Source organism: Macaca thibetana, chromosome 2 (genome assembly GCF_024542745.1).
Source record: "Macaca thibetana thibetana isolate TM-01 chromosome 2, ASM2454274v1, whole genome shotgun sequence".
Classification (NCBI taxonomy): domain Eukaryota; kingdom Metazoa; phylum Chordata; class Mammalia; order Primates; family Cercopithecidae; genus Macaca; species Macaca thibetana.
The window spans coordinates 129,750,954-129,776,012 of NC_065579.1; the positions used below are offsets into that span (position 1 = coordinate 129,750,954).

Consider the following 25,059-nt stretch of genomic DNA (forward strand, 5'->3'; position numbering starts at 1 on the left):
GAGGCTAGGGATTTTCCAGGATAGTTTGGTGGGCAGGGGGCTAGGGAATGGGAAATGCTGATAGGTTGGGGCAGGGATGAAATCATAGGGGTCAAAGCTGTCTTCTTACATGAAGTCATTTCTTGGGTGGGAGCTCCAGGACTAGTTGAATTAGTTCCTTGGTATGAGTCGCAGATCCTGGTGGAGTCAGCTGGCCGCCCAAATGCAAGAGTCTGAAAAATACCTCAAACACCAATCTTAGGTTTTGACAATGATGATGTTACCTATAGGAGCAACTGGGAAGGTTACAAATCTTGTAACCTCTGGGACAATGGCTGGTTATTGTTTATACCTACATCGTAATAGAGTTCAGGCCTTTCTCATAATCCTAGTCTTGTGGCCTTTTATTACTTTTACAAAGGTGGTTTAGGTCCCTGAACAAGGAGGGGGTAGTTTGGGGAATGGCTATTTTTATCCTTGTTTTAAGGTTAAACTATAAACTAAATTTCTCCCAAAGAGAGCTTGGCCTATGCTGAGGAATGACCAAGGACAGCTTGGAGTTCAGAAGCAAGATAGAGTCAGCTATGTCAGAGTTCTCTTTGATATAGTTTGAATATATATCTCCAGCAAATGTAATGTTGAAATGTAATCCCCAGTGTTGGAGATTAGGCCTGGTAGGAGAGGTGTTTGGGTCATGGGAACATATACCGCTGTCCTCACGGTAGAGAGTGAGTACTCAGGAGATCTGGTTGTTTAAAAGTATGTGGCTCCTCCCCAACTAAGTCCCTCTCTAGCTTCTGCTTCCACCATATGATGTGCCTGCTCCAACTTTGCCTTCTACCATGAGTAAAAACTCCCTGAGGCTCACCCAGAAGCCAAGTAAGTGCCGGTGCCATGCTTGTGCAGCTTGAAGAACTACGAGCCAATGAAAACTCTTTTTTTAATAAATTACCTGGTGTCAAGTATTTCTTTAAAGCAATGCAAGAATGGCCTAATACATTTATTGTCATAATTTTGCGAAGGTAGTTTTCATGTCAGCTACATCAAACTGAGGGTTTGCTAGGACAGAAAAGTGAAAAATATCAATTAAAAGAACTCAAGGCCAGGCACAGTGGCTCATGCCTGTAATTCCAGCACTTTGGAAGGCCGAGGCGTGCAGATCACCTAAGTTCGAGAGTTCAAGACCAGCCTGGCCAACATGGTGACACTCCGTCTCAACTATAAACAGGAAATGAGCCAGGTATGGTGGCACATGCCTGTAATCCCAGCTACTCAGGAGGCCAGGCCGGAGAATCACTTGAACTCAGGAGGCAAAGGGTACAGTAACCCAAGATCTCGCCACTGCACTGCAGCCTGAGTGACGGAGTGAGACTCCATCTCAAAAAGAACTCAAAAGGACTGTGTTAGGTACTTACAGACTAGAGGATTATGTTAATGAACCTTTTATTCATTCAACATATAATTATTGCCCACTAAGTATGTAACACGTTTTCTGTTATGTTTAGGAACAATTATGAACAACTCAGAATGGTCTCTGCCCTCAGAGAGTGTACAGTCTAGCTCTGTAGGTAGATAATTAGTAAACAAATAATGAGTGATGAATGTTGCACAAACTATCCTTTATTTGACCCTTAGAGTTATATAGTATATTTAAACATTTTGAAGTTTGAAAATGAATATAAATCAGAGAGACATCCAATAAGGCAGAATTTGGGTTAATGTTTATTTTCCTCAAGCCCAAGAACAGTATGCGATAATTAATTAAAAATTAATTATTAAAACACATCTTTATATTTCTTTATGAGACAACTCTCTAAGCAAAAGTGAAAGCTGGCTCAAACACAATTCAATTACTTACACACATGTATACACACATTTATAGTCACACACACACAAAACCACCACTGTCTAGGAACTAAACAATAACTGTACTTTTCTAGATACCTAAAATAAAGAGAAGAATAGTTAAGAATAGGTTATGGCCGGGCACAGCGGCTCACGCCTGTAATCCCAGCACTTTGCGAGGCCGAGGTGGGCAGATCACGAGGTCAGGAGATCGAGGCCATCCTGGCTGACACGGTGAAAACCCATCTCTACTAAAAATTCAAAAAATTATCCAGGCATGGTGGCACGCACCTGTAGTCCCAGCCACTAGGGAGGCTGAGGCAGGAGAATCACTTGAACCCAGGAGATGGAGGTTGCAGCGAGCCGAGATAGTGCCATTGCATTTCAGCACTTCAGCCCAGGCGACAGAGTGAGACTCTGTATGGAAAAAAAAAAAAAAAAAAAGTTTAATCTTACTTTTATTCTTTTTCTTTTTGAGACAACCTCGCTCCATCACCCAAGACAGAGTGCAGTGGCATGATCTCAGCTCACTGCAACCTCCACCTTCAGGTTCAAGTGATTCTGGTGCCTCAGCCTTCCCAGTAGCTGGGACTACAGGCACGCACCACTACACCTGGCTAATTTTTTATATTTTTAGTAGTGACGGGGTTTCACCATGTTGGCCAGGCTGATCTTGAGCTCCTGGTGTCATGTGATCCGCCTGCTTCAGTCTCCCAAAATGCCGATCCCAAAGTGGGATTACAGGCATGAGCCACCATGCCAGGCCGAAAATTCTGTATTCTATTATATATTATATAATATATAATATAATATATATACTTATATATTACATAATGTTTTTTATATATATATATATATATTTTTTTTTTTTTCCTGCAACGGAGTTTTGTTCTGTCACCCAGGCTGGAGTGCAATGGTGTGATGTGGGGTCACTGCATCACTGCAACCTCCAACTCCCGGATTCAAGCGATTCTCCTTCCTCAGCCTCCCGAGTGGCTGGGATTACAAGCACGCACCACGCCCAGCTAATTTTTGTATTTTTAGTAGAGACGGGGGTTCACCATGTTGGCCAGGCTGTTTTTGAACTCCTGACCTCAGGTGATCCACCCTCCTCGACCTCCTAAAGTGCTGGGATTACAGGCGTGAGCCACTGTGCCCGACCTGTAGTACTTATATATTTTATTTTTTCTCCAATCTTTTAATCTTTTAATCATTCTCCAAAATGTTGCCTTTCTTCTCAATGCTTAACAGACAGTTTGATAAAGAAGGATCCTTTTCTAAGTGACTTCATATAGGAGAGTTTTGAAAACAGAATAAAAAGGGCATATTATTCCTTGTCAAAATATTTTCTTGTTGAAAATGGAAAATTTTTACTAAAAGCTGAAATGCATAGCAGATTAATTTATGCCTATTACTTCAGGTAAATAATCTCACTAGGAGTCTTTGTAGGTAAAATGAATGTTTATGCTTGATTAAAAAAAAAAGTAGCAATTGTTGATTTCAACAGGGTTTTAAAGAAGCATAAATGTTATCCACCTCCTCTTTCCATCCCATGCACATCTTACTTTTACTTTAGTAACTACACCCATGAATGTCCATCTATTAAACCCAAGCAGAGAGTAGTTTTTAAAATGTTCCTTTCCTGTTTTCTGTTGAACTATTTTATAGACAAGCTATATAAAAAAGAAACACAAGGAACAAAAAATGATATCTTATTCTGGTGAAGGAAATCTAAAGTTGGGATCTAGAATACAAATACACCTGTGTGCAAGCTCCAGTGATGTCAGTTCCTAGTATTAAAGAGCATTGTGACTCTGAGCAAAAGAGGGAAGACAAACATATAAACAGAAAACCTTGTCTTTTCTCAAACATCCTCAATGACCGTTACATGAAAATGAGGGCTATCAGGCTCATATCATTTTCAAAGACAATAGGTTATATGCATGTGGAGAACAAAGACAAAAGGCATGCATAGAAATCAAAAGTGACTAGAAATAGACTGAATTCTGGAGACAATAGCATCTGTGCACAGACAGGTGCTACAGATTTAATGCTGACATGTCAGAGAAGAAATGTCAGCTTTCTTTATTACCAGTAGCTCTCAGCTTTTCAGGCAAATTGTTCTTCTTTGTACTCTACATTCTTTCTCCTCTTGGAGTTCCCTCTTGTTGCCTCTTCCTACTTCTTCACATCTTTCTACTCCTTGAGATACCTGCACTCACTGCTTGCACTTCCATTAGTGATTTTGGCACAGTATTGCGCTGTGTGTTTCCAGGAGTGGAGCCAATATGAAGGAAGTCCAGAAATGTCTGTCAAGGGAGACTATGAGATGATGACAGCACTCCTCTTTTTCTCTCTTGTGCTTCTTGCAATTAACACCTACATCTATCTATCCGTCTATTTGTGTATCTCTGTGTCTGTCTGTCTGGCTATCGATTTATCCATCACCCATTCATCTACTCATTTATTTTGGCATACAGCTTTTCGATAGAGGCAGACACTGCCTAATGGAATTGATCTACAACAAGACCATAGCTGGAATGAAAGAACCAGGACTCGGAAGTTAAGGCCAAAGTTAATGATGTTATTGGAATGTATAGTGTTAAAAATAACATATTTTTAAGACAATTTTAATTCGATTAAGTGTGTAATGAAAACACAGGGGAATGTTTGAAGAATCTTTTATCTTTTGCCCAGGTGATATGCTTTCAGATGGGATTACATTTAATCTGAGAGTTAGAAAAACTTCACCAAGAACATCTTAAAGGCTTACTCCAACCATCAGAAAAATATTTGAACGATTTCCTTCTTAAACTGTGCACAACTTTTTACGTAGATATTAAGTGTTCAAGGGGATCCCTGCACATGGATGTAGTCATGTTTGCATACACTCAGTGTAAATATGCGTACAAACACACACAGACACACACACAGCAGAGGGAATATTTTTTAAATAACTACACCTAAATGGCTACTTTCCATCTCTATTTATTTTCTTCTGTGGAATAATGCAGACTATAACTAACATAAATTGAATGCACATGAGACCGCATATCTTCACGTGGTATAGAGTGTGTTATCACAGCAATTTTATAATGGCTCATTAGCCCCTGTGAGAGGCCAGTAATATGGGATAGCAATGGATTTCTATCAACGTCATGAGAGAGATAAGTAAGGTGGCATCTTATGTAGATTTCTAAATCCTCTACTTTGAAATCAGCTCAATAGCATATTTTAAACTCAAAATAGAATGTCTCCTGGTTCCTAATGATTGATTTAATGGTGGATTTGACCATATGTGTATCAGATGTGAAAAGTATTGTCCACTAAGTGGAGTAAAAATGATCTTTTACAGAAGGAAAAAAAAAAAAACTGATTTAAATCTTTAGATTCTCATGGGATCTCATTAAGGTTCTCTTTCTTTAATACATTGTGCAGCCTAATAGTTATCAGCAACCCTGCAGTGTGCATTGCTGATAGGTTAGTTTACACAGGATTAATTGTGTAATTTTGCAAGCAACCAGCACAGCGAACATTGATTTTTGCATTAGCCCCATGTGTTGTTTCCAAGGGGACTCTGCTTTCTATTTTAAGGTGGTGTTACATTTCACTTCTTATTAATTATAATTTCTGCTAGCATGTTTTATGCCCAATACGATTTATTAAAAATCCTTCATAATCTTTTTTTCCTAATTGTTATGTCCTTCGGTAACTTCATTAATTTTGAGCACTGATGTGTAAAAAATGGCAGGAGAAAATGGCATTCACAAAAGGTTCTCTGACCAGCCCGTTTCCCCATGCTCCCGTTGATAAGTTGCCACAAATCTTTTGCTAAAATACAGAAACAAATTCAGTTGCAGCCACTCCAGATATGCTAAGTGAATAATCAGTGCAGGCAACAACCTGACAATACTGCATTCCTCAAACCAAAAGAATGCGAATGTTCAAAGAAGTGTTGGCTATGCAGAACTCAGTCCATTTTCCACAATATGTATCTTAGTATTTTCCAGAAATACTTGTGTATTTGGAAGAATTAGAGGAAGGAATCTTCTGTTTGAATATTCTACATAATAGCGTAGTTCAACACTTAGCTACTACATTTTATCTGCTCTTGGTGAGATTATGAAATGCCTATTGAGGTTTCAGTGGAATCTTTATAGCTGGACTTGATATTCTCATACGTGGTTTTGAAAAAACAAAACCAAACAAAATGTTGACTATGCACAGTTTAGAACTTAATCTTTAAATTATTTTTGTCTTGAACTTGAAAATCAGTTATTTGTCTGTGCCTCACCACCTCTTCCCTCATCTCAGCCTTCGTGAGATAAAATTTCTCGCTCCCTCTGGAGCACGTGGTCTCTCAAAGGGGAAGAGTCACATCTCCTTGTTTGTGCAGCTCTTGCTTTGTTTTGTTTAGGGTGGGTCCTCTCTCCTCCTTATCCCCAGGAGTTTCTATAGTATTATAAAGGCCCAATAAGGTTCTGTTCAAAGTGGGTACTCAAAATGTGTCCTGAGTGACCAACTGGCCCCCATTGGAAGAACTCTTTTAAACACTCTGTTACCAGAGCTTCAAAAAGGGCTTGTTTCTGAGGGATCAAAGGAACTCTTGTATAATAAATTCTGAGCATTCAGTACATAATGAAGAGAAGAAAACGTCTCTTTTAAGCTCCTATATGATGCCTGGATTATGTGAAGAGATGAAGGAAGTGGTGACTCTTTCTGGCTTTTGTGTCATTCACATTAAACAGGAATAGATGAAAGCAAAGGCTTAACACTGACAAAATCCCAAGTAGGAAGGCTCGGCATCCATAGCCTGTTCGCACATTCACAACAAACCACCAGCTGATGACTTGAAAAAACTATGGTTTTCTTTCATAGTGAAAGACTGACTTTGTTTTGTGCCTTTTTAAACATCCACCTTCATCCAGTGTAAACCTTTTTGTTTTTTTTTGACAGAGCGATTGGGTTACAATATTGTTACAGAAGGACTAGAATTAGAATCACGATACTTGGGTGCCACACTTGACCTTTGTCACTTGTTATGTATGACACTAAGGAAGTAATTTAGTCTGTAAATTAATTTTATTTTTCATCATTCATAAATAAACCTAGTAAAATTAACATGAATAGTTGTTTCAAGGGTTTATTTTAGAAATCTTCGTTATATTGAGGTAAAATGTAGACTCATATTCTTATAGGTAGATTGCAATAAATTGTTGTAAGCAATTACAACAGATCTTATTTCTCTAAATTAAGGCTGAACAATCTCTTTTTTCAATTCAACTTTGTCTGAGTAGTTTGAATGGCCCAGATCAGAGGTGATTTTTGAGACTGTTGTTATTGTGTTCAGTATATTGTGCTCATGAAGGCATGTGCATATTTATGGAGAAAGAATTCTTAGCTTTCCCCAGATGCTCACATGTGTTTGTGATCCTAATGGGGTTAAGAACCCCTTAACCTGATAATTCAACCAATTTTCCTTTCACATTAAGTGGGAGTCCTACTATTTTAGTATTAAGTACCAGAAGGGTGAATTTTATATGTTGCTTTATATTTACTATCGGTTTTGTCTAACAGGAATCTTGTGCTGTAAAATACCTACCTTTCAAATTCCCTGGGAGGAGAAGGACAATGCTTACTGGCGATATGAATACTTTTCCACAATACTTATAAAAAGTAAAAATAATTACCTTGGTGATTTCCCATAATTATGGCAGATTTTTTTCCTTCCTCTTTCCTCTCCTCTCTTTTTTCTGTTAAAACCACCACCCTCATCATTACCACTGCCACTTTTATCTCTTCCTGTTTGAACTGAGTAGATAATTGCATATGTACAATTTCCTAGAGAACTGAAGCAGGCCTAGCCCATAGGCGAACTAAGTTTCAAAATTTGCACAGTAAGACTGGATTAACTATATTTTCTGTTAAGTGTTGGTTTTAATAAAAAAAGAAGTTTATATTAATTGAAATTTTCAATTGGGAGTATATGTTTTAAAACCTTATTTCTTCTTCTTCTTCTTCTTCTTTTTTTTTTTTTTTTTTTTTTGAGACCGAGTCTCGTTCTGTCATCCAGGCTGGAGTGCAGTGGCATAATCCTGGCTCATTGCAACTTTTGCCTCCTGGGTTCAAGCAATTCTCCTGCCTCATCATCCTGAGTAGCTGGGATTACAGGTGCCCACCACCATGCCTGGCTAATTTTTTGTATTTTTAGTAGAGATGGGGTTTCACCATGTTGGCTAGACTGGTCTCAAACTTCTGACCTCAAGTGATCCTCCCCCCTCGACCTCTCAAAGTGCTGGGATTATAGGAGTGAACTACCGCACCCGGCCTAGACCTTATTTCTTAACCTCTAAATGTGTTTGGTGTGACACTCAACTATATTTTCAGCTTACCTAGCCCAACATAAATTTTATTTTAATGAATGGTTTCCAATATTTTGACTCTCCTCATGTTAAAAATATCTCTGGATTTCCTTATTTTTGATTTATGTACTTATCAGTATTCGGCAGGAATGCAAGTCATGGCAACAACTGATAGTTGACCAGACGTTATGCTTAGAATTGATATATTCATCTCCTTAACTGAGAAGGTTTTGGTGTCTACCATTACTGACCTCACTGTGAGGAGGCACAGGAGAATCATGATCTCATTCTGTACATTGGCGTGTCGTTACACATTATTAATTTGGTATTTTGAGTGACACAACTGTATTTGTATATCAGTGTGTTTGTACACTGTCCCTGGAGCTCTTTGTACTGAGTTATTTTTATTTCATTTTTATTAGCAATATTTTGGGAATTGTCATTGAATTTGTACCTTTTCTCCCTTGTACTTTACAATAATTAGCATATTGTTATAGTAAATTAGAAGTTTAATAATTAAGGTAACATTTAGATCCTGTCAATAACTATAGCCTACTTCATTTTTGGAACATCTTACTATGCCCGTTTGTAACAGTTTTAGGTTTTTTAAAAAGTCATTAGAGTCATTTATTTATGCTCTGCTGATTAGCTATTTATTTTCACAGTTTTATAAGTTAGATGTTTGTACTTAAGTGTTTTTTCCAGATCGAAGTTTCTATTTGCTCATGAGTAGCTATAAAATAATAATTATCATTAGGTTAGACATTTTCTGTGTTACACAGTTTGCCATTTATATATTCTCATTGCCACCCTGTGAGTGAAATGAATCAGGGGTTGTTAACTCCAGTTTTAAAAAAAAAATGAAGAAAGAGACATTCAGGGAGGTTGTGGCATACTCAAGGCTCAATGGCTAACTAGTAAGTGCCTGAGATGGTGCTGTTCTGTTCATTTAACTTTACATTTTAGTCTAGAATTTTCTCATTACTCCACTCCCTTCTCTACTCAAAGACCTTTTTCTAAAAGAAACCAAGGAACCGTTAAAATTTGTTCTCTAAGGTTAGGGCTGGACTCAAACCATTTCTGGCAAAATCAGTTTGGTCCTTTCTTTCCTCCTGTTTTTTTTTTTTTTTTTTTTTTTTTTTTCTTTTTCTTTCTCTCATAATGAATCTCTCATAATGAATCCCTCATAATGAATCTCTCATAATGAAGACATCCAGCCTCCTTGAAACCTTAAAGGCATCTGAGAATACAAAGATACCAAACTGGAGTTATCTTCCTGACACATAAATCTGATCTTGTCATTTCCTACTACAAATCCACAATGGTCTTCTTTTACAAGATAAAGTTTAATTATCTGAGCATGACACCTAGGGCTCTTCACTTTCTGTGCAATCCAGCTTTTCAGCCTCGTCTCTTTTTATTATCTATTGCTTGCCCTCATACACCTCATCTTTAGCCTCCCAAATTTCGTATATCTTCTCGACAATGCCCTGCTCTTTAAGGCTTCTGAGTTGCCTCTCTTGCTCTTGTATACCAACAGCCCCCAACCCCAACAGGAATGCCATTCTTTCCTTTGTAGCTTGCTAAACTGGGCTACTTACCTAACCAAATAACTATGTGGCTTTGGAGAAAATAGTGTTTTTATTTCTTAGCATGTTTATTTTGATGCAAAAAAAAAGTGTAACACATGATCATTAGAAATATATCTATTAAATTAAGTCATCTTCAATCTTTCTTTACCACTTTCCTCCCATAAACAATGGTAGCAATTTGATATTTTTCTTTCCAATGTTATTTCTCATGTAGACATTGCTGCATAGTATTTTTTTTGTATGAGCAAAATAAAGCTCACATCCTATGTAAAATGTTGTAGTGCTTTATTTCACCTAATATTATACAAAGTCTCAGCATTCAATATTCTTTGAAAATACAACTTTTTAAAATTATAAACTTTTCTAATACATAACTATATTCTACATATTTAATTATTTCTCTATGGGCACTTAGATTGTTACCAATATTTTATTGTTATAAATTACAATCAGTAAAGATTTTTCCATTGGTATTTGGGCATATATTAATATGCTTAATCCAAACTTAGATTTCTAGATCTATGCATACTGGCCACATGAACATAAAAATCTATGTTAGGATATTTTAAAAAGTCAAAATGCTCATAATGTTATGTAGAGGTAAACAGCATATGATTTTTACATGTGTAATATATTCATACACATATCTGTATGTGTGTATATGTGTGTGTATATGAGTGTAGCTATAGCACTGGTTGAATATTAATATATCAATTGGGGAAGGAAATACACTAAAATATTATTTCATAGATGATGTCCATTTTATTATGTATATGTGTGTGTATATATGTATATGTGTATGTATGTATACATATATATTTGTATTTTACCAAATATCTAGAGTGAGCATTTGTTACTTTTATGATAAAACAAAACTCCCACAATTATCCACCTTAACCAATTGCTGTCTCCTACAAATCCTTTCCAACCTGACTTCATGGGTAGAAAGTGAGTTTCTGCTGGTGAAAGAGTGAAACTACTTGAAAATTATTTATTGCCTCCCAAGGTTCACTGTAGCATGAGACCTTAGATAGTTATCAAGACTAAAATACAAAGACAGCCCTGAAAATAGCTGGGGAGTGTGGACAAGTACTGAAAATTAGTGATATTTAAAGGAAAACAGAACGTTTAGCTCTTGGTTTACTTTGGGAGAGGATGGGATTCTGAGGCCTCCATGCTGGTGATGCAAGGATCTTAGAGGGTGGTTAGGGGTTTAAAGCCACTTGAGCAAATACTCAGTCCAAAGTAGCAGGTATAATGGCTCAAGCAGGAAACAGAGTAATATCCTGAGATTGTCTATGTTTAGACAAGTTTCTATTTTGGGGACACAGGGCTCCCCATTCATGGATGTGCCTTGAGTGTAGTGCCAGACACAGAATAGTCAAGTAATATGTTATTGGACGAATAGACAAAGACGCTTTGTACAATGCTCTGGGACAGAAAGGCTTCATAATAGTGATGTTAACATCTTTTCATACCTAAATAAGCCTAAGAGACTTCCAGGCAGTTTTCATATGTATTTCAATGTGACTTCATGATTTACAATTCTGCTTTCTAAACATTATTAAAAATATTTGTGTCACTCAGCTTGCAGCCATAAAGAACAAGAGTTTGCTTTAAAGGTGTACTGATGCTGCAGTAACACCTACAGCAATATTTAAGGTTATCAAAATTATAAAACTCCATCTTGGAGAAATGGTCATGTGACATTAGGCAATATGTAACATCTTTATGCCTTAGTTCGGTCATTGTTAAATGAGGACATTTAAAAAAAGCAAAACAGTATCTCCCTCATGGTTTGTAAGGATAAAATGAGTTAATAAAATGTATAGCAATTAGGACAGTGCCTGGCCTATAGTTAGCCCTGTATAAGTGTATCCCATTATCATTACCAAAGAAGCTTGACATTGGTATTAACTTGCCCACAATTAACTGGTTTGATCAGGTATTAGTTCAAGGTGATATTTGAGTCTACCATCACATACATTTTGGACTATATAGAAAAACATAGTGCTTCTCTATAAATGGTTTGCAGAATTACTACCGCAAATTTTAGTGACCTTCTACTTCCAGAGGAGGCCATCTCCAACTGCATTAGAAAGTAATATAAAGTAGGAACTGGGTCCTCTTTGAGATCTAAAAGATTATCTATTTGATTTATTCTTAACTTAAAACATTGACATTTTTGCTTATTGCTTTCAAGACTGTTTCAAACATTTCTTTTGATATACTATCTTTGATAGTAGTGAGAAAACAAGAGATGCCTCTACCATCATACTCCAAGGTGGGAAACAGAGGACTAACACCTCCAGAAGAGGGCATCTGGCCTCTGGCAGGTGGGGCTTTTAAGTTTCATGATTTGGTATTGGTGCCAGGATCTGAGTTTTGAGGTTTGACTATGCAACATGCTTGAAACACGGCCTCAAGGATTGTTTGGCTGCCTCAGCATTCGTGGTGGGAAGACTAGTGAATGAATGGTAAGAGATTTGGACCTTGCATGGCAGCCTTTGGCCTCAGGCCCTGCTCCACCTGCTTGGTATTCTGCTATGATGAATTAGCTACAGCTGGTTTCCCAGGAGCTTTGTCATATCCACATTTAACTGCGGAAAAAGGAGGAGTTAATTAACTTTCCCAAAATGACACAGCTAGTAAGTGGCAGAGCTTATTCATTCATTCAAGAAAATATTTATTGATGACCTGTTGTGTGCTACATGGTGGAGCTGGATCAAAACCCTCAAGTGTCTGAGTGTTATTGATATCATCAATCAGACCCAGGTCCTTCTGGGTCAGCCTTCTATAGGGAAAGGAAGTGGGGAAGTGTTCTTGAGAATGTGTCTTGGTTCTCCATGATGTTTTGGACAGTAGCGATGAAATGCATATCCTCATTTCTATGAATAAACTCTGCCTGCATTGGCCAAAACTATGTCTCTCCTTTTTTGGAAGCTATTTATTTCTTTAACATATATGATCTATTATAGTAATATAATTCTATTGTGTATGATTTGCCCTCAGTTTATTTCTGGAGGATCTCCAGTCTTCCAAGTTGTGACAGCCCAAGGTTATAGAAAACATAGTGATAGTCACATTTTCTGTGTCCCTTAAGATTTTACTTCAGTCTATCAGTTCTGTGTATTCATCTTTCCACACTAAAGATTTCTAATGTTTTTAATCTTCCTCTGTGTGAGTCCCATGGCCCCAGCCTCTTAAATAATATAGTGGTTTCTCTGTACCTCCTTCAGTCCCATTATTAGAGAGTTTAAAAAAAAATCATATTCTAAGGCAAAAAAAAAAAAAAAAAACCTTGTAAATAGCATTCAGTTAAAATTCTCATGTTGTGCATAAGGATTCTGAGGCCCCAGTTAGTTAGGAAACACGTCATTAATAGGGAGTGTTACTGACATAGCTAGGAATCAAACTTGTTAGGACCTCTGACTTGCCTTGGAATATTCTTTGCTGATATCACTCTATTACGCTGTTAGCATCTGATATGGTTTGGCTCTGTGTTCTCACCTAAATATTATCTCAAATTGTAATCCCCATGTGTTGGGGGACAGACCTGGTAGGAGGTGATTGGCTTATGGGGCTGGTTTCCCCCATGCTGTTCTCATGATAGTCAGTGAGGTCTCACAAGATCTGATGGTTTAAAAGTGTGTGGAAGTTCCCCACTCACTCTCTGTCTCTGCTGCCACCATGCAAGACGTCCCTTGCTTTCCCTTCACCTTCTGCCATGATTGTAAGTTTCCTGAGGCTTCCCCAGTCATGTGGAACTGTGAGTCAATTGAACATCTTTTCTTTATAAATTACCCAGTCTCAGGAAGTTCTTTGTAGCAGTGTGAAAAGAGGCTAAATACAGCCTCCTTTAGATAGTTGAATATATCTTAAAAATAGTAAAAGACTGAGGTATAATCCTTTTGGATTCCTTAAAGATGCTCAAGGTACTTTAGATGAGTGATGCAATAAGAAAGAGGGTCTACTGTAGATAACAGCACAGGCCTTGAGGTTGCACAAATTAGGTCCATATCTTGGTGCTGACATTTATTCTCATTGTAACTTTGTAAATGATACCTAACTTATTTGAATTCATTTAATCTTCTGTAAAATTAAAGTTAGTGGTACCCAAATTAGAGGTACTTGTATTACATGAGATTATACCTAAATTGTTAAATATGATGTCTGACATATAATGTATCTTCAACTGATATTAGAAAAAAATCACATATGATGTTTAGTAGGGAGTCAATATCTGTGATTTAGTAAAGAAATGCTAAAACTCGTGATCAGAAATAGGGGCTATTTCCATTTAGAATGCTCTTTCAGAAGTATTCTTAGAAAAAAACTGAACATCTTCACATTGCCTGTATAAGGTTTTGCTGATAAATAATTCCCAAAAGCAAACATTAACAGCTTATCATATTTTTTCTAGTTTTTACATTATTGTACGTTATTTTATTTTAGACAGATTGAAGAATTTGTTTGTGTGTTCATTTTTGCAGTACTAGTAGCTTATAACCTAGGGAATATTATGTGCCTCATGTATCATTTTCCTTTTTAAAAGATATCGTCATTCAAATTTGTATTGAGCATTTTGGCACACATTTTGAGGGTTTGGGCCTGCATGATTTGAATCAAGAGCTGATTCCTGTCAGGTAAATGTTAGTTGATGACCAAAAAAAACGTGTTTTCCATCCCAGTTTCTTAAGAATATTGACCTAAATATTGACTAAAAGCTGAGGTGCTCACAGCCTTTTCTAGCAATTTAAAAAATCACTCAAAATCTCCAGTGTTTAAAGATCAATTGAGATCAGATACATTTTAAAAGGAAAAAAATTAAAAAATAGCCAGTTTTGATCTCAAATGCACACACATATATGTAGAATAGGCATTTTTTGTCAATGTATGTGTATTAAGCAACCAATATTTGGCAATCTGACAGCCATTGTGCTTGAGTACTAGGAAGGCAAAAATTAATAAGATCACTTTTCCCGGACCTCGACTTAAGGAACTAAAAGTCTTGCATAAAACATTGTAAAGAAACGCTTTTCTGGCCAGGTGCAGTGGCTCACACCTATAATCCCAACACTCTGGGATCACCTGAGGTCAGGAGTTCGAGACAAGCCTAGCTAACATGGTGAAACCCAGTCTCGACTAATAATGCAAACAAAATAGCTGGACGTGGTGGCAGTTGTCTGTAACCCCAGCTACTCAGGAGGCTGAGGCAGGAGAATCCCTTGAACCCACGAGGCTGAGGTTGCAGTGAGCCAAAATCGTGCCTTTGCACTCCAGCTTGGGTGACAAGAGCAAGACTTCTAAAAACAAAACAAAACAAAAACAAAAACAAAAACCTTTTTTTTTTGTCTTGTGAGAATAAGGCATGTAGCTGCTCACACATGTGGCTTATACAGCAGCTGTCAAGGTTCATATGCCACCATGCGGGGTACTGTGTAATTTCCTCCTGATGGCTGAGTTGAGTGGGGACTTTCAAGTAGGGGGAACCTGGAGACTGATCTCAAGTGTCCCTCCCAGCTTCATTGGACATCATCAATCAGGACAATGATGTGGCTGCTGCTACTGCAGCTGCCCCTTGCTTTTCACAGAGCACCGGCTAGATCTCAGCCCTGTGCTAAACAATTTTTGCATGTTAGTACTATTCCTCCAAGCCATTCTGCAAAACAGATAACTATCATCCCTTATTTACCAAGGAGACAATTGGAGATCTAAAAGGCTACATGATTAGCTTTTAAGATCACACAGCAAGTAAGTGCACACTTGCTGTATTTTCAGTGTCTCTGTCATTTTTTTCTCTGCTGTAGCATCTTTTTTGACAGACACTGTGCTGGTAATGTGCTCCCTCCTGCTCTACGAAAGTATGAAATTCATACCTGTGACTGTAAGGTGAAGGAACTATGAATACTACTATTAATTGATATGTGTAGCTTTAATGCATTCATTCATTAATTCATCTAAACAGTATATATATACATCTTAAAATTATTTTTTCATAGGCTTTTGGGAAACAGGTGGTATTTGGTTGTGTAAGGTCTTTTATGCTGATTTGTGAGATTTTGGTGCACCCATTACCTAAACAGTATGCAATGAATCCAATTTGTAGTCTTTAATCCCTCACCCCCACCCCACCCCTTCCCCAAGTCCCCAAAGTCCATGTATCATTCTTACGCCTTTGCATCCTCATAGCTTAGCTCCCACTTAAGAGTGAGAACCGGGCGCGGTAGCTCAAGCCTGTAATCCCAGCACTTTGGGAAGCCAAGACGGGCGGCTCACGAGGTCAGGAGATCGAGACCATCCTGGCTAACACGGTGAAACCCCGTCTCTACTAAAAAATACAAAAAACTAGCCGGGTGAGGTGGCGGGCACCTGTAGTCCCAGCTACTCGGGAGGCTGAGGCAGGAGAGTGGCATGAACCCGGGAGGCGGAGCTTGCAGTGAGCTGAGATCCGGCCACTGCACTCCAGCCTGGGTGACAGAGCGAGACTCCGTCTCAAAAAAAAAAAAAAAAAAAAAAGAGTGAGAACATACGATTTTTGGTTTTCCATTTCTGAGTTACTTCACTTAGAGTAATAGTCTCCAGTTCCATCCAGGTTGCTGTAAATGCCGTTAATTTGTTCCTTTTTATGGCTGAGTAGTATTCCATCATATATATTTATGACAATTTCCTTATCCACTTGTTGATTGATGGGCATTTGGGCTGGTTCCACATTTTTGCAATTGCGAATTGTGCTGCTATAAACATGGGTGTGCAAGTACCTTTTTCGTGGAATGACTTCTTTTGCTCTGGGTAGATACCCAGTAGTGGGATTGCTGAATCAAATGTAGAGCCACTTTTAGTTCTGTAAGGGATCTCCACGCTGTTTTCCACAGTGGTTGTGCTAGTTTACATTCCCACCAGCAGTGTAGAGGTGCTCCCTTTTCATTGCATCCACACCAACATCTACTATTTTTTTTTATTTTTTCATTATGGCCATTCTTGCAGGAGTAAGGTGGTGTATCAAGATGTAGTTTTGATTTACATTTTCCTGATCATTAGTGATGTTGAGCACTTTTTTCATATGTTGTTGTCCATATGTATATCTTCTTTTGAGAATTGTCTATTCATGTCCTTAGCTCACTTTATGATGGGATTGTTTGTTTTGTCCTGCTAATTTTTTTGAGTTACTTGTAGATTCTGGATATCAGTCCTTTGTCGGACATATAGATTGTGAAGATTTTCTCCCACTCTGTGGGTTGTCTGTTTACTTTGCGGACTGTTTATTTTGCTGAGCAGAAGCTCTTTAATTAAGTTCCACCTATTTATCTTTGTTTTTGTTGCATTTGCTTTTGGATTCTTGGTCATGAAGGCTTTGCCTAAGCCAATGTTTAGAAGAGTTTTTCTGATGTTATATTCTAGAATTTTTATAGGATCAGGTCTTATATTTATTTAAGTCCCTGATCCATCTCGAGTTGATTTTTGTATAAGGTAAGAGATGATAATCCAGTTTCATTCTCCTTCATGTGACTTGCCAATTATCCCAGCATCATTTGTTGAATAGAGTATCCTTTCCCCACTTTATGTTTTTGTTTCCTTTGTCGAAGATCAGTTGGCTGTAAGTATTTGGGTTTATTTCTGGGTTCTCTATTCTGTTCCATTGGTCTATGTGCCTAGTTTTATATAAGTACCATGCTGTTTTGGTGATTATGGCCTTATCCAAAGAGTATATATTACATTTTATTATAGTACCAGGCAGAGACATTGGTACAGCTAATATATGCCCTTATGGAACTCAAGATTTCTTATACTGAATACAGAATAAAAGTAAATAGGAATATTTACAGCTGTTAGGCCTTTAGTTAATTTTGTCTAGATGGAGTTTCAAATTACTTATGATTTGCTGTCAATTCAGTGCATAAGGAGAAATTTACCTTATAAATAGCTTAGAAAGGAGCCATGTCATAAAATGACATGTCTCAAAATGTCTCGTGAAGCCAACTTTTCTTCCAGCATGGCAAGAGATCACCATTTCTCTTGCTGAGCATCTAATGAAGTCATAGGTTTGCTGTAGAGGCTATGTTGTGTGAAAAGTACTACTTTCAAATATTTGATAACTTCAGAGTCACAACATGCTCATATTCAGAAAACATGTGACCCTGACTTCCACTGATCTGCAGCTCCCATATTACACCAGCCATGGGTAGGTTATTTGCTGAGTGTACCCTCGTAACCCAGATTTTACTGTATCTTGCTCTTGAGCAAGTTCTATTTCTCCTTCCAGTACACTCCAGTACACTTCCTGTTTTTTTTGTTTGTTTGTTTTGTTTTTACTTTGCCGCAAGTCAGTAGAGTTTAATTTAACTAGTTTATTGTGCATACACTACGTTTTCTTTCAGTCATACTTTTCAAATCTTAGTAATGAAGCAAACAACCAATAAGGACCCAAATGGTTGTTTTGCCTTAAATTACTTTCTTTTTAATATTTTCTTTTTAATATTCTTCTCCATTCTTATTTTACATTTGGTGGGTATATTTATTTGTATCTCTTAAGTAAAAGAAACTAAGGGATTTTGGAAAAAACACACAACTTTTCACTAATAATAGAGAATAAGTTGTTAGTATCTATGTCAATGGTGGTGAGGGAAAGGGTAAACGCTTTCTAGAGTAAATAAATTCAAAGGATTGTATGTCATGTTAATATAAAAAAATTAGAAAGATGTTTTCTTTGATTATAGCAGTATATTGTGTATACACCCTTATCTAATAATGTTTGAGCCTATCCCTCCACTATATGTATATCCTAAATTGTAGAGACACTAGTATGCTAAAATTTATCATAAGAAAACGGTAAAAGGAGAGAAATGTTTAAAAATGAGATGAAAATCATAAGTACATGTGAGTGTGTATATATATATATGTATATATGTTTCAATATTTCTTGTTGCATTCTAAAGGATGGTCTGTGTACCTCTTTCCAGAGATCATGCACCTACAACATGAAGGAACGAAAGAAAACCTAATAATACAGAGACTGGCCAGGCATGGGGGCTCACGCCTGTAATCCCAGCATTTTGGGAGGCCGAGTGGGGTGGATCGTGAGGTCAGGATATCGAGACCATCCTGGCTAACATGGTGAAACCCTGTCTCTACTAAAATTACAAAAAATTATCCAGGCATGGTGGCGGGTACCTGTAGTCCCAGCTACTTGGGAGGCTGAGTCAGAAGAATGGTGTGAACCAAGGAGGTGGAGCTTGCAGTGAGCCAAGATCGCGCCACTGCACTCCAGCCTGGGTGACAGAGTGAGACTCCATCTCAAAAAAAAAATTAAAATAAAATAAAATAATACAGAGATAATTCTTCGTTTACAGTAAACACTAAGAACACACACACACACACACACACACACAGAGAGAGAGAGAGAGAGAGAGAGAGAGAGAGAAAGAGAGGGAGAAAGATTAGATTCGTAGCAAGGAACTTACATACATGATTAATGTGGGTGCCTTCTGAACCAAAGTTGAAGGAAGCAGATGAGAGCTCTGTGGGCGAAGGCTGCTTCTGTGAGCATACAAATAAGTTTGATTATAGCTACAGTTTCCATGCCTAATGCCAAACAACTGCCTTGAAATTCCTAAGTGAGAGTGTGGTGGGTAATTCAGCACAAGTACTGATCTCTGTTGTCATGAGTGTCCTTAACAGGGGTAAGAAATGGGGACCCATTGGGGAAGAGCCACCTGATGTGGCTTCATGACATGATGGATTTTGAAGAGATGTCTTAGACAGATCTAATGTTAGAACAATAACAGTGGTACCATGGCTGTAGGAGATCCTGAATGCATGACATTCTTTATCACTGAGATAAAGAACATTCTAGATTAAGTCATTTAACATTCACCACAGCAAATGGAACAGCAGGGTCAGCAAATCTCATTTTGAATCAACATATGCAAACATTGCATTATTTCTTTTCCCCACTGAGAGACTGTTGTAACACACACAGGTTGCTACACACAACAAAGTGGGAGCCAGGTTCTGTATTATTCTACTTAGGTAAACTTCTATTAGCCTGCAGAAGTCAGTGAACACAATTATATTAAAACAATGTGTACCATGGACCCATTGGTTAGAAGCCATATTAAACGCAGTTTCGTGCATGGTTAGTCATCCATAAACATTTCTGTTTGTAATAATAATGGTGTCAGAAGTAGGCCTTATGGGGCTGAAATGAGGTTACTAAACAAAAGTATTAAGGGCACAGTCTGTGCAGTGTGTCACTTGGTCAACTGGAAAGCAGTGATGACTTTTCTTATACTTGCCAGGGTGGAATTCTTCTCAGTGTATTGGTGTGAGGTTCTCTCCGGAGGCATTGCAATCTGTTTATAACTTCTTGGCAACAGCTTTTGGAATAAGGCCAAAGAGATTGTCAAATAATACACAGAGTGGAAATGAGTTGTTTGAATTTTTCAGCCATCTTCCTTTTCTTAGGGCCAAAGATGTAGTTTTATAAATCTCCTTAATCCGTAACTTCTACCAGAATGAGTCAGAATTATTACATGGAATTTAGCTCTTCTAAATGATGTTCAGTCATTAAATTATGACAGCTGGTATGCAAAAAAAAAAATGTTGACTTATTCCGATTGTTCTGATGCCTAATAGAAAATCTAGTTTTTAAAAAGCGTGTTCATGGGATGGCATTCAAAAACAAGCTTAAGCAATCTTTTTGAGATTGGGAGCCAATCCTTGAGACACCTGGGAATGAACAGTAAAAGGATTGGATATATTGGTTGAATCAGTCCCCTCATTTCACATGTTGTTGTTTTAAGAGATAGGCGGCTTGGCAAACCAGGGTGAGAGATGACCTCTTGAGTTGAAGGCTTATATTCACTCTTTAGTTCAGAGGTCTGATCTTTGAATGCTTCCTGACAAAGCTCTCCTCGTTATGGTCTATATCATTTTGTTTTGACAGATTAGTCACAGCATCAGACAGATGCAAGTAGCTATTGTGCCAAACAGGTCAGGAGAACTGCTTTGTAGAAATACTTACAATTGTGGTCTGTTGCAAAATACGTGAATTCATGACAGAAGACACATCGATAATGTTTTCAATAAGAAGTGTAATTATGTGGCTGCCTTTTGCATGCCTGCCCTCTCTGCTTCTTTTGTTCCTTGACAGAAATTCACAGGACCCATTTTTTAGCAACACAGTAATACTATTGCTTAGGTATTTGAGTGGAAATTTTGAGGGGTGTGGGGAGAAAGAAAAATTAAATCTGTTTTTTTAAAGAGAAAACGTAAAAATTAATTTAAAAGTGACTCCTTAAATGATAATTATTTCCAAAATTACAACTTTCTAATCTATCCCTAGGTCCTGTAAACTGCAAACCATAATCCTGTCTTCACACTGCAAACAAATCACAGTGGAACTAAGGGGAACTTAATTTACGGGTAAGAGTATTTTCCTTAATCAGTTGTTTTACGCATTTTTGATTGTATTTAATTATTGCAGTACACAGTGCAGGAGTCACACAGAATAAAGACAAGGAGACGTTGCAGAACTTACGTCTTCACTACATTCTTAGCGTAGAGATGGACCAGATGTATCGTACAGTGAAGGTTTTTTTGTTTTTTGAGTTCCATTAAATTGCTGGCTTATTTTTGAAAGAGCAAAACCCTTACCTTAAAGTTGTTTTTCTTGTTGGCTGACCTGTTAGCATAGTCGAAAGTGGAATATGTATAATATTTATCAAAATGTAATTTTTAATAGAAAAATAGTTTCGTCACTGGGATTTGAGAAGGTTCACTTCTAAGGAGGCTTGAAGTTTCAATGAGAAAACCTGTATTTTCAGGGGGTAAACAGAGCTCATGCTTCAGAGTCTGAACGACTTTCAGCTTCAGTCACTGTTCCTTGAATTTGAATCCATTTGAAATCTGACCTGAGTCCTTGATTGGAGTTTTTTCAAATTCTTTGTGCAACACTAACCTGAATTATAACTAATTTCAAAGAGTTTGGAACAATGAGAAAAGTCCACGTTGGAGGGAGGGCCAAACACAGAGTGATGTAGTTCTAGTTAAGTTATTTAGCTATTTTTATGATCCATGTTATGAACCATAAAACTGGAATAATAGTTGTAACCGCCTACAGGTGCAGCTTAAATTAGATTATTATGATAATGCATATTAGCACTGGGTTTGGTCCATACCATTGTGTTTGGTTCAGTAAGTGCCAATAATTAGTATCACAACTAGTTTTTGAAGACAAAATGATTGGAGGTAAAACAAAAATGAGTAGTAATTTTTTTTTCTCAAAGATGAAAGAGTGATTTTCTTACTTTCTCAAGAGCACATTATGTCACTAAGAGAATATGCACTCCAGAAGAATTAAGATGTTACTTGGTGCATGAACAATTTTTTTCTATGCATTTGTTGCAAATGAGACCTTAATACAAATATAAAATAATGAAGACAATGTGGAAAGAGATAGAGCATCTTGACTTTATGAGTCATTGTTAGCATACCTGGTTCCCAGTAACCCCCAGTGGTCTTCTAAATGAATGGAGGCTATACCAAGAATCAGTCTATGAGGAAACTGTGTGCTTTGAAAAACATTTGCTCTCTTCTCTCATCCACTGGAGTGGTTTTGCTCTCCACTATTTTTAGATCTTCGCTTTGGGACTTTCCCCAAAGGGGTTCTCCATACAGGCTTTCTCACCACAGGGCATCTTCAAGTCTCTTGTAACATTAAAAATGGTTTGAAGTATATTCTAATATCGTTAGAGGAAACTCTTCCCAAAATCTGATTAATCGGTTCCTTTGATGATGATTGTATGGGATACATTTATTCCATGAAAACCCTTTTATGATTTCACTTTATATGAATTTCTAGTTCATAAGAAACATAGGTAAATCTTCTGAGATAGTAATGAACAAAATATAATACCCAGGGTATTAAATTTTAAAAAAGAGATTTTCATACTACCGTGAGGAACCGTAATTGTGGTTGTGTCATGATGATGTATTAATAATTGTGTCTCTTGACATCATGAAAATGGATGGTAACCTGTAAAACACCCTTCTTGCTCAAAGCCCTGCATTCTTTCCTGTATTTTATTGAATTATGTTTATTTCTTGTGTTCCTCGTGGTGATTGATGAAATCATTATTTAATTCAACAAAATAAGTTCCCTTACTATCAGTTTTCATTGTGCTAGGGAAATCAGCAATCAGGTTTCAGGAAGGGTTTGTGGAATCATAGTCATAAAACACCCACACCCACACCCACACACGAACAGGCATTTACCTAATCTTCAATTTTCTTTTGAGAATCTCTCTTTTGGAAATTTCCTCCCACAATACCCAGCCTCTCAAGAATTTAAAAACAATGGAGTAAAATACTCTTCAAGCTCTGATTAGATTACAATATGTGAATGCTAATTTTGTTTTTATGTGTTTCAACACCCAAATTTATCTGAACTTAGGGCACAATAAGCAGTTTAACTGTTAGAAATCTTATGAGATTGAGTTTGTGCCTATCAGATGAATACAGATTTATATATACATTTCAATTATTGCTCTACCTATGTATAATTTATTCAAAGGTGACGTTATCCATGCATCTTAACAGAAGGCTTAAATAGTTGAATGGCAGAGACTACATTTTTGCTGCAGAAGATCATGATAAAACATGTGCTGAGACTGCTTGATGGTACTTATCTCTACATACTGCATCTCATACTGATTTATGGATTTGGATGACTTATTTTATGTCAAAGACATAAAGAGAGTAGAGAAGAGAGAATAGTATTTTCATTTAAGTCTTAGTAAAGTTCTATTCTATGAGACGTTATAGCTGCCTTCTCTTGGTGGTCTGTGAAGTTTTTATAAAGATATTGATTATTTTCCAGTGATACACAAATCTACTGTCAGAGACCACTCAAATGCTTAGTTACACCAGGGTTTGGCTCCTATACCCTGAGGAGGACACGATTAACCAAATCCTCCTTTTTAAACGTTCTCTGGACAATGAACTGCACGTTCTGCACAAATGCAATTCGCTTGACTAATTTTACCTCTGCCTCCTTCCAGCTCTATTTACATGCTTCACACTCAGTTGAAATTAATTATTTACACAATGGTCTTGTGAACATATCTTTGAGGGCAAGTTAAATTTTTATTTGCATCATTACCTGTGAGAACACAACCTGGGGCGTATTAGATGCTTTGTAAGTGTAGAGGTAGGGAGAAAGAGGAAGAGAGGAAGAGAAGGAGGGAAAGATTTTCCTGATAGATCACTTCTTAGACACTTTCTGTACTGAGAAGTTCTGAGATTGCCTCTCTGGATCCTGTTATCTTGGCAGTCTTGCTAAGAGTTTCCATTAACACTTAAACATGGTTACTGATGAGTCTTAATGTTCCCTTAACTTTCAGATCTCTGATGACCCCACCTAGCAAGTGGGACCCTGGTCAGGAAGTTCACCTCTGTTAAATAAATACACATAGATTTTCAACATCCCTTCAGATGCATTCAGAGATGATAAAAGATTCCACTGGATGCTAGAACATTGTGCATAAATAATCAAAGTTTTATGCTCCTCAACAATGATGCTAACCCATATCCTTTTTATTTTTCTTTCCCCTGATACGAGGATATGAGTGCATCCGAACTAGTTCCATGCCCTTGTCCCAGAATTAATCATTCCTATCCATATTTGATGTTTATACCTTTTAAATATTTATGGGCTGTTATGTTCCTTTATTGTTGTTCACCCACTCTGGGGACAGTCAGAAGCCTCACATTTCTTCCTTAACCAAACACCCCATTCCCTTCATCCTCTCTCGGCTGTTCTTTGGATTACCTCCAAATTGCATACATAATTTTGGTATTGAGGTGCCAAAAATACATTTGTTTCAACTGGAGTCTCATTGAAGTTGCTTTTACTCAAATCACGTCCACAAATAAATGTAATTTCCAAGGCATGAAATTCAGTAAGTTCTCCAAAGGGAAGCTGAGGTATACAAATATTTCATTATAATGCTACAGGTAGATTTTAAGTCACTAGGAAAATTACATCTCAAAATCAAAAGATTATAGAATGAGTACTATATGAAGAATTACATTTTAAAGCATAGGCCTGTGATCATTTTGCAGGTTTTTGTTGTTACTGTCAGCCTATTGGTTTTTATTAATAATTTTATTGAGGTATAACTGATACACAAAGGACATATTTAATGTGTACAATTTGCTGAGTTTGGACATTTCCAAGGACTCATGAGACTGTCACGGCAGTGAAGGTAATACATGTATTT

At 37.3% G+C, this 25,059-nt stretch overlaps 1 protein-coding gene across 7 annotated transcripts in view; it reads left to right on the forward strand.

The window, feature by feature from the left end:
- CHL1 (cell adhesion molecule L1 like) overlaps positions 1–25,059 on the forward strand; it is a 214,138-nt gene that overhangs the window by 28,179 nt on the left and 160,900 nt on the right. For all 7 annotated transcript variants that reach the window (XM_050778560.1, XM_050778563.1, XM_050778558.1 and 4 more), the window contains exon 2: positions 21,123–21,202. The gene's annotated coding sequence lies outside the window, so the exon portion shown is untranslated. The remainder of the gene's footprint in view (positions 1–21,122; positions 21,203–25,059) is intronic.